The sequence below is a fragment of the Palaemon carinicauda genome, chromosome 14 (genome assembly GCF_036898095.1).
Source record: "Palaemon carinicauda isolate YSFRI2023 chromosome 14, ASM3689809v2, whole genome shotgun sequence".
In the NCBI taxonomy this organism is placed as follows: Eukaryota; Metazoa; Arthropoda; class Malacostraca; order Decapoda; family Palaemonidae; genus Palaemon; species Palaemon carinicauda.
Window position 1 is genome coordinate 18,920,907 of NC_090738.1, and position 8,626 is coordinate 18,929,532.

Genomic DNA, 8,626 nt, shown 5'->3' on the forward strand with positions numbered 1-8,626 from the left:
ACATATATATATATATATATATATATATATATATGTGTGTGTATATATATATATATATATATATACACCCTCAATGAAGTAAATAATGTAAGTGTACGAATAGAGAGCCACGCCCTGAATTACGTCAAGTACAATTAAGCAAAGAAAATGAAAAGGTTTTTTTATGTCCAAAAATTTAATTTCAAGTAATGTTTAGCTTGCACTTTGAAAGAGTACATTAAATCTTTTTTTTTTAACTGCATGTAGATATTATAGTGGAATATGCACGCACTCTTTCACTAATATACTCGGACATGAATAGTTTGAAATGCGTTGTTAATTCAATTTATGTTTATGTATGTATGTATATATATGTATATATATATATATATATATATATATATATATATATATATATATATATATATATATGTATGTATGTATGTATGTATGTATACCCCCATTAATATATTGCATATATTGTACTGCGATATGTTCAGAGATTGTTTAACCTTCAAGGATTTAACTGTGATTGTTCACCATGCTTGTTTATGAGGTTTCAAACTCTTTAATCGTATTAGAAAGGAGGGCAGGCCATCTGTGATTCTTCTATGTTATATATAGGTATCACTCAAGAGCATGTGAACAGAATTAATGACTGTGGATGGAAATGTTCCTCAGAGAACAGTCCCTCCCCCAACACCAGGTGGTTGACTTTAAATGGAGAGAAAGATATGAAGTCTAGTCACCATGGAAACCATCATGTTATGGGTAAAGTCTAGAGAGATCAATGTGAGCGAAGCTGATCATTTTAGAGTTGGTTGTCCCAAGACTAGAATCACCTAACTATATGAAAATATCTCACCATATGTCCCATGACAGAGATCTTGAAAATCTCCATCAGGGGTCAATCCATCTTTGAAAACCCCCCTTTTTTAATCTTCAGTGATGGTGTCCTTTCCTGAATCTAACACTATATATATATATATATATATATATATATATATATATATATATATATATATATATGTGTGTGTGTGTGTGTGTGTGTGTGTGTGTATATATATATATATATATATATATATATATATATATATATGTGTGTGTGTGTGTGTGTGTGTAGGTAGGTATGTATGCTTGTTTTTCTTGGTAATAATGGTTGCATTCGTAAAAAGTCAGCAGCCCTCTTCTTTTACTTTGGACTTCTGTATTTCTTTCTTTATTTCATTGCATGATCAAGGCCTGGCCTCTACAACTATTGCCTCATGTAAGTCAGCACTAATTAGACCCATTGCTTATGCTTTTGATATTGAACTCAATAGCGAGCTGTTCAATAAGATCCCGAAGGCTTGTGCTAAATTGAAACCTAATGCTCCTCCGAAGGCTATTCCTTGGTCGTTGGATAAGGTCTTCAACTTCGTGTAGAATCCTGCGACATAGCAGGTGCCAGTGTGATTTTTTTTATATATTGAAAGCTTTTTAGTTTATTGATAATTGTTTACTCATGCCTAAAGTTTCCGGTGTACATTTTCTTCATAAAGCAAACAGAGTAAATTCATAGAAATTTTTTTTTGCTGATGTAGACTGCTTTATGAATCAGTTTTATTATGCCGTTTGATATCAAATTCTAATTAGTTTCACCATAAAGTATTAATGAATGTGAAATATTGTTAAAAATTAAGATTTACTGTTCATATCTCACTGCATCATTTTATGTGCTTTCTAACCTGGAGAATGTTCTAGAATATCTTGAACCGGAATTACGATCTCCACATTTAATTGAATTAAGTTTTGAAAAGTGCTTTAATGGAGTTTAATGTGACAATTATTAGGGAAAATCGGTAAGTATATGATACTTTAAACATAGGAAAAGGCTGTGCGTCATTAATTCACCCTACCAAAAAGGTTGCACAAACAAGTCGGTTCTAGCAGCCCAGAACCTTTTACACTTCGCCTCCTCAATAGATAATGCCACTACCTCTCTGAGTGATCTTACTTAAAAGACTATCTTTTTGCCTACAATGGCTTCTGGTGCTAGAGTCAGTGAGATTATGGCCCTTTCAGGGGATGATGGCCACATTGAATTCTCGGAATCGGGTGAGGTAAATCTTTATCCAGATCCTGTATTCTTGGCGAAAAACGAACTTCCCACGAAACGCTGGGGGCCCTAGAAGATTGTTCCACTACAGGAGGATCCTTCTCTGTGCCCCGTTGAATGCCTTAAGGCCTATGTGTTAAAGAGTCGGGCCTTTAAAGGCGGTCAACTTTTTAAAAGGAGACGACAGGTTCTAATCTTTCTCTGAAACAACTAAGGTCCAAACTCACCTATTTCATCAGAAGGGCTGACCCTGATAGTATACCATCAGGTCATGACCCTAGAAAAGTTGCCTCTTCCTTCATTTTTTTCCAATCTATGTCCTTCGAATGCTTATAGGCTTACACAGGATGGAAATCTTCAAGAGTTTTCTTCAAAAATTTCTTACGTCATTTGGAAGAGATCAAACACTTTGTGGTGGCCATTGGTAGTGTGATTAAACCTGCTTCTTAAGTGTTGTGCATGGACTCTTATGGACTGTATAGTTGGAACTTTTCAGGCTGCATTGTGCAAGGGGATTAATGTTCTTCTTTTCCATGTACTATTTAATAATTATAAAGAGTCAAAGGTGATATTCTCCTCTTATGTTATGAGTGTTACTATTTTACTACAGTACTCTGGTACATAATTTTGGGGTCTGAAAACTTCGGTTTTCTGCACATATTTAATGTATATAATGTTGTGTTGATTACCGTTACATTTATGAATATTTGGAAGTAATAAAAGATTTTGGTTCATTTTACATTTCCTTTCATTGGACCTACTGTTCAAAATAAAAGCAGTGTACCTCAAATTTTTAAGCCTCCTTTTATAGACTTCGGTCTGATCATCTACTGGAGACAAAGATCTTATTCTTAGTGAGTGGGACTGTGCTATTGAATTCCTTTGCTCCTACTTACTTTACAAACATATCGCTTGTGCTCATAGCTTAGTACCATAGTTACCAATGCTAAGGTAAGTATGGTTATGTCTTTGAGGGGTAAAGTGTTAAAACACTTCTGGCAACAACTGAGAAAAATAATTCTCTAGTACACTTCCATCAGGACGACTTGGCTCGAGCCCAAAAAACGGATTTTGACATAGGAAAATCTATTTTTGGGGGAGATAGCCATATCGTCGTGATGGCCCACCCGTTACTTTTCATCCCCTCCCAATTCTCAGTGTGGGGCCTTGTGTCATGTGATGGCTTCTCCTGAAATGGTTTTACAGGGAACGTGTTAGTTGTAGCAAACTGGAATTGGGAATTGTAATGGCTCTCCCGCTCACGTATCCAATCCTATCCTATATCCTTTGAGGCAAGGTTAACTCTATTCGGGGAAGGATAGCCGTAGCCTGTTTTAAACACGTCCCTGGTGTATACACGTCCCTGATGTATACACGTCCCTGATGTATACACGTCCCTGGTGTATACACGTCCCTGGTGTATACACGTCCCTGGTGTATACACGAGATTTCTCGGGATATTCGCTCCGGAGGTTAAAACTTTGTGCTAGCTCTACAGGTAAAATTCTCTTTTAGCCTATATCACTCGCAGAAATATCCCAAGTAGAAAGCTGCCATTGAGGAACCTCCATTAGGACGACATGACTATCTCACCCAAAAATAAATTTTTCCTATGTCGAAGTCTGTTTGTTATCTGGGTTGAAGGAAAATTACTCTATTCCTGGTGTTTCTATAACCAAAACCTAAAAGTAACTAAGCTAAAACTCAATTGTAAGGCCTAGACCCCCATAGGGTGGGTCCATACCAGAGATATAAGCTACCAGATTGTGAGGCCAAAACTAAGGACAAAGTAACTGAAGGTAAGTGGGAATACTGGTGAAAGGTGAATTATATTTCCTATCGCTGTAATGACTTTGAACATTGGTAAAAATAGATAATCTAAACTTAACAGCAGCTGCAAGGTTATGAACTTAAGGAGCCTTAGGTTAGGCAAGATTGCTTACTAATTGGACCAGTTGGTAAGTCATTTAATGTATCAATCAGATAAGGGACCTAGTTGAGCCTACTGGATTCACTCCAATTATCTAGGAATAGTAAATATCCGTAGGGGTTAAATAGAAATAAATATATATAGTTCCATATAAACAAAAGTCAGAATAACGAATAAAACACACCAGAAACGTGAAAATATATCGAATTTCAATCGCCGAATTTCATTAAAAGTTCAAGTGTTATGTTTACATTAAAAATTACTTGAGGCCATCTTACAGTAAGGAATTGCTCTTGTTTACCTTAGGCAAAAACGCTTTACTGAAAGATGACGTTATCAAACCAAGGCTCTTTACTGTCTTTGTTCTAAGTCAGACTAGTCAGTACCGCCAACGCTCTCCCAAGAGGCAAGATGGTTCTCCTTTATAGCTGATTATATCATTATAATAGCGAGTTTAAGACGCTTGAAAATTACGCGTGAAGTCTTCTCTCGACTGTTTTGTTGTCAATTTTATTGTTTTGCGATGATACAGAGAAATGGTTATGCTTATTCAGTTTAAGTCCTGTTTGCTAAGGACAGGGAGAAATATGCAGCCGTTTCTAGCCTACTGCAGGGCAAAGGCTTCAGACATTTCATTTCATGGCTGGGGTTTGTCCAATTTTCATCACCACGCCAGCCAGTGCTGATTGGTGGCGGTGAGAGATTTTCGTCTAATTGCTCAAAGTAAACCAACTTGGTATATATGAATGTATCCAGTTCTTCTAAATGGTGGCTGTCTCGCCATATTGTAATTCATGTTTCAACAACTAGATGGATAATGGTCCTTATGTGCACCAGAACATCGACATCAGTCACTTCATACACATACTCAGAAATCTCATCAGGAGCACATCTAACTATATACAAACACTGTCCCCATTCACCTCTATCCTGCAAATGCTATTAATAAACTTCCCGAACATCTGCTGTGGGCCTTTACTTTCAATTGTGTCTTTCAATGTCATCTATTTAATCCGTTAAATTATATTCTCTCTTCTTTTTCCATTCTTCCCGCATGACCGAACTTCTTCAGAATACTCTGCTCAATTCTGTCACCTTCACTTAACTCTTTACCATTTCTCGTACTATTTTCGTACTTCTCATCGTATCGATTCTTCTTACATCGCATATGTTACATAGACTTTATCTCAAGAGCTTCAACCTATTTTAATCCCATTCAACATCCACACTTACCTTCCATAAAGGAACATTGGTTCAACACTCTCTCTTAACATTCCCACCCTGGCTTCTGCATACAACTCAAGTATTCTACCAAACTCCTGCATATGTCTAGCTGCTACCTTTATCATTTCAGATATTCTTTAATTTACCTCATCTATCTTATTATCATCCGTTGTACTTACTCCTAGATGCTTATATAAATCATACAATTCTATTCCTCCATCATCTATTGTGACATTTATTACTCTTAATAGAGTCCATTTACTCTAATCGCCTCACCCTTGCTCAGACTTACTCTAAAATGTCTCTTTGGAAATACTTTCCGTCTCCTTCACAGCCTCCCTTATTGTTTTTCACTATCCCTAAGCAACAATATCGTTTACAAATATCAGCCAATCCACACTCCATTCACGATCCATTTTCTTATCCCAACAACTCTGTTCTAGCATACTCTTGCCTTCTCTCACAGAGCTCACATAACTCAATCCATAAAGATGTTGAAGAATCGCGGATATGTAACACACCTTTTCTCGTTCCTGTTCACACCAGACTAGCCACTTTCTTTTTTAAAAAATTGCAATTGCCCTACACACAGTGTTTCTATAAAAAAAATCTTTTTATTATTCTCAATCTATTTTGTTTCGTATATTCACAATTCTCTATACCGGTTCTTTGTAGATTATTTAATAAACTTTTTCTTTATCCATGTATTCCACATATTTTTTGAAATTTATTTTCAATCTTTTCCCTTCACTACATAATGTTTAAAATTCACGCCATTTTTCCTTACCAGTCCATTTGTCATTTACACTTTTTAATAAAGTTTATATCACACACAATCCTGGGTACAGCCTTCGTAGTAACGTAATTAGCCTAGAATTTTTAGTCACCTTCATCCAATTCTCTTTACTACTACTAATTCCTCTCTTCCATTCCTGTATTTATGTATCTGGGTAATATATATTTTAGTATGAGGTCAAAGCACGTTTTAAATTTCTTCTTGGATATCTATCATTTAGATCACATGTTTGCAAAGATTTGTCATGTAAGAGATGTAGAATAATTTTTAGATTATTCTTTAGCCTATGTATAGATTAATTTAAAAATACTTTATCCTTTTATGCACTAAACACCCTTCTCATTAGTAATTGTGTATTGATACGTTAAGGTTAAATAGGCAATATTGTAGTAATTTCAATTGTTATTAGTAGCACCATTAACAGTAGTACTAGTGATTTGGTAGTACAAATAGAAGTTTCATTTACTTAAAATTTGTTGGAAAGCAATCATAATATTGACCCAATGTTTTTCTTAAATATACAAGGGGAAGTGAACTTTCAAGAGGCCACTAATTTCTTCACTATATATATATATATATATATATATATATATATATATATATATATATATATATATATATATATATATATATATATATATATACATATTAATTTTGGCACATACTCTTCCTCCTTGAAGGAAAATCGCTATTAGTCAATGATTTTTTATGTACAATGTTGCAAACTTTGACAAGAAAACACTAACTATTACTTCCAGTACAGTTGTTATTGGTCAATTTTGCTACCCAAAATATAGACGTCATACTTTTTGCATATATCACTAATTTTTATATATAAAAATCTTTTGTATCTATTTGGCTTTTATTTAACAAATATCTAAATTTCAGTAACACGAGATCTTTTTATAAGTTACTAAAAGCAAAAAAATGTTTGGGCCCGGATAAACAAATCTAAAAAAGAAAAAAAAATATTTGATGGACCTGATGGCTTAAAGGTTTATAAATTTTCATAATTATTCTATAATTATGATATATCTAACCTATAACACAACTGTATAGTTATAAATCAGCCAAATATAAATTTATCGAAGTCTATCCTGATTCCTGACTATCATGAATCCTGATTCATAACCCGTTTTCTATGGACCCCTAAAAGATTAACGTAAAGTACCACCTGTTACCAGTGTCTCCAGGTATGGAGATTTATCCCTAGATTTGCGGTTTTTGGGTGTCCGATGGGGATATTCTGGACAAATTTCTATGAAGAAAAAATAAAGACGAGTAAATCTTTATATTGTTGCAATTAGTTTGCTTGCACTTATATGAAGTATATGGAGTAATTTCTATATTAGTAAAGCCTACAGGATCAGAAGAAAATATATTTGGGGAAATGGGAATTTTTGGTTTGTTTGGGGGATTTTTTAATCATGAGTTTGGGGATTTTTAGACACATCCGGCATCACTGCCCAATTTTCCGCTTAATAATCTCTTCCGTCTTCCCCACTATGAACTGTGTCGTTACTCGGATATAATAATATAATCTAAAGTGAGTTTTTTCCTGTATTTATGTTGTTTTAATAACTTTTTTTAAGCATGTAAGCAGTCTATTCTAGGATGTACTTGTCATAATAAATAGGGTTTTGTGCTTGTTTGTAACCATTGCATAGATTTGTTTATGTTCACTCTATAACCCATACTGTATTAATATATAAGTTGTCGAGACGTATTATCTTTATGTTTGTGGATAAAGTTTTCCTAAAATAAGTGTCAATGAGCCAAAGGTAATCTCAGGACCATAAGGTTGGAGGACTTTGTTCAGTTCATCGTCAGTTTTACCCCAAGGTCATGTTAGCCTAAGGTAAAGGGCTAAGATGCACTGGCCCAGGTTAATAAGTCGGTAAAGTTTTACAAGTCTACAGGGTTTCATTTCGAACAGAAGGTATATGTTTTCCTGGAGAAAATTACGCGATTTAACCGAATTTGACCTTAATTTCAACTGCAAACAAACATAACCAGTTCGACTAACTTTAAGTAGCCGAACTGGTTATTGTTGTTGCCGGTGAAATGAAGGTGAAAACCATCTTAATCACGTTATTTACTAGAGAAAAACTTAAATTTTCTGTTAAAATTTTTAAATATAATGGCTCTTGTTCCGCCACGGGCTCGCTTCACTCGCCAGAAAGCAAAAACATCAAGCGCGTATTTACTGCCAAGCGGTAATGTTGAGCTCCGCACACTAACCTTAGCAACGCTAAATATAATGGTTCTTGTTCTGCCACTGGCTAGCTTCCCTAACATTATTAGTGGATATTATATATATATATATATATATATATATATATATATATATATATATATATATATATATATATATATATATATATATATATTTGGGCTCAAGCCATGGCGTCCTGATGGAAGGTTCCTTTTTGGTAGCTTCCTTGGGTAAATAACTACTAAGATATTCCCAGAGAATTTAACCACAGGTTATCACAGAATTCTAACTTCTGGAGCGAGTATCCTAAAGGTTTCCCTTTTAAGACATCGTATATCAACAGGGGACGCATGTATTAACGCGCCACATAGCTATCTACACCCC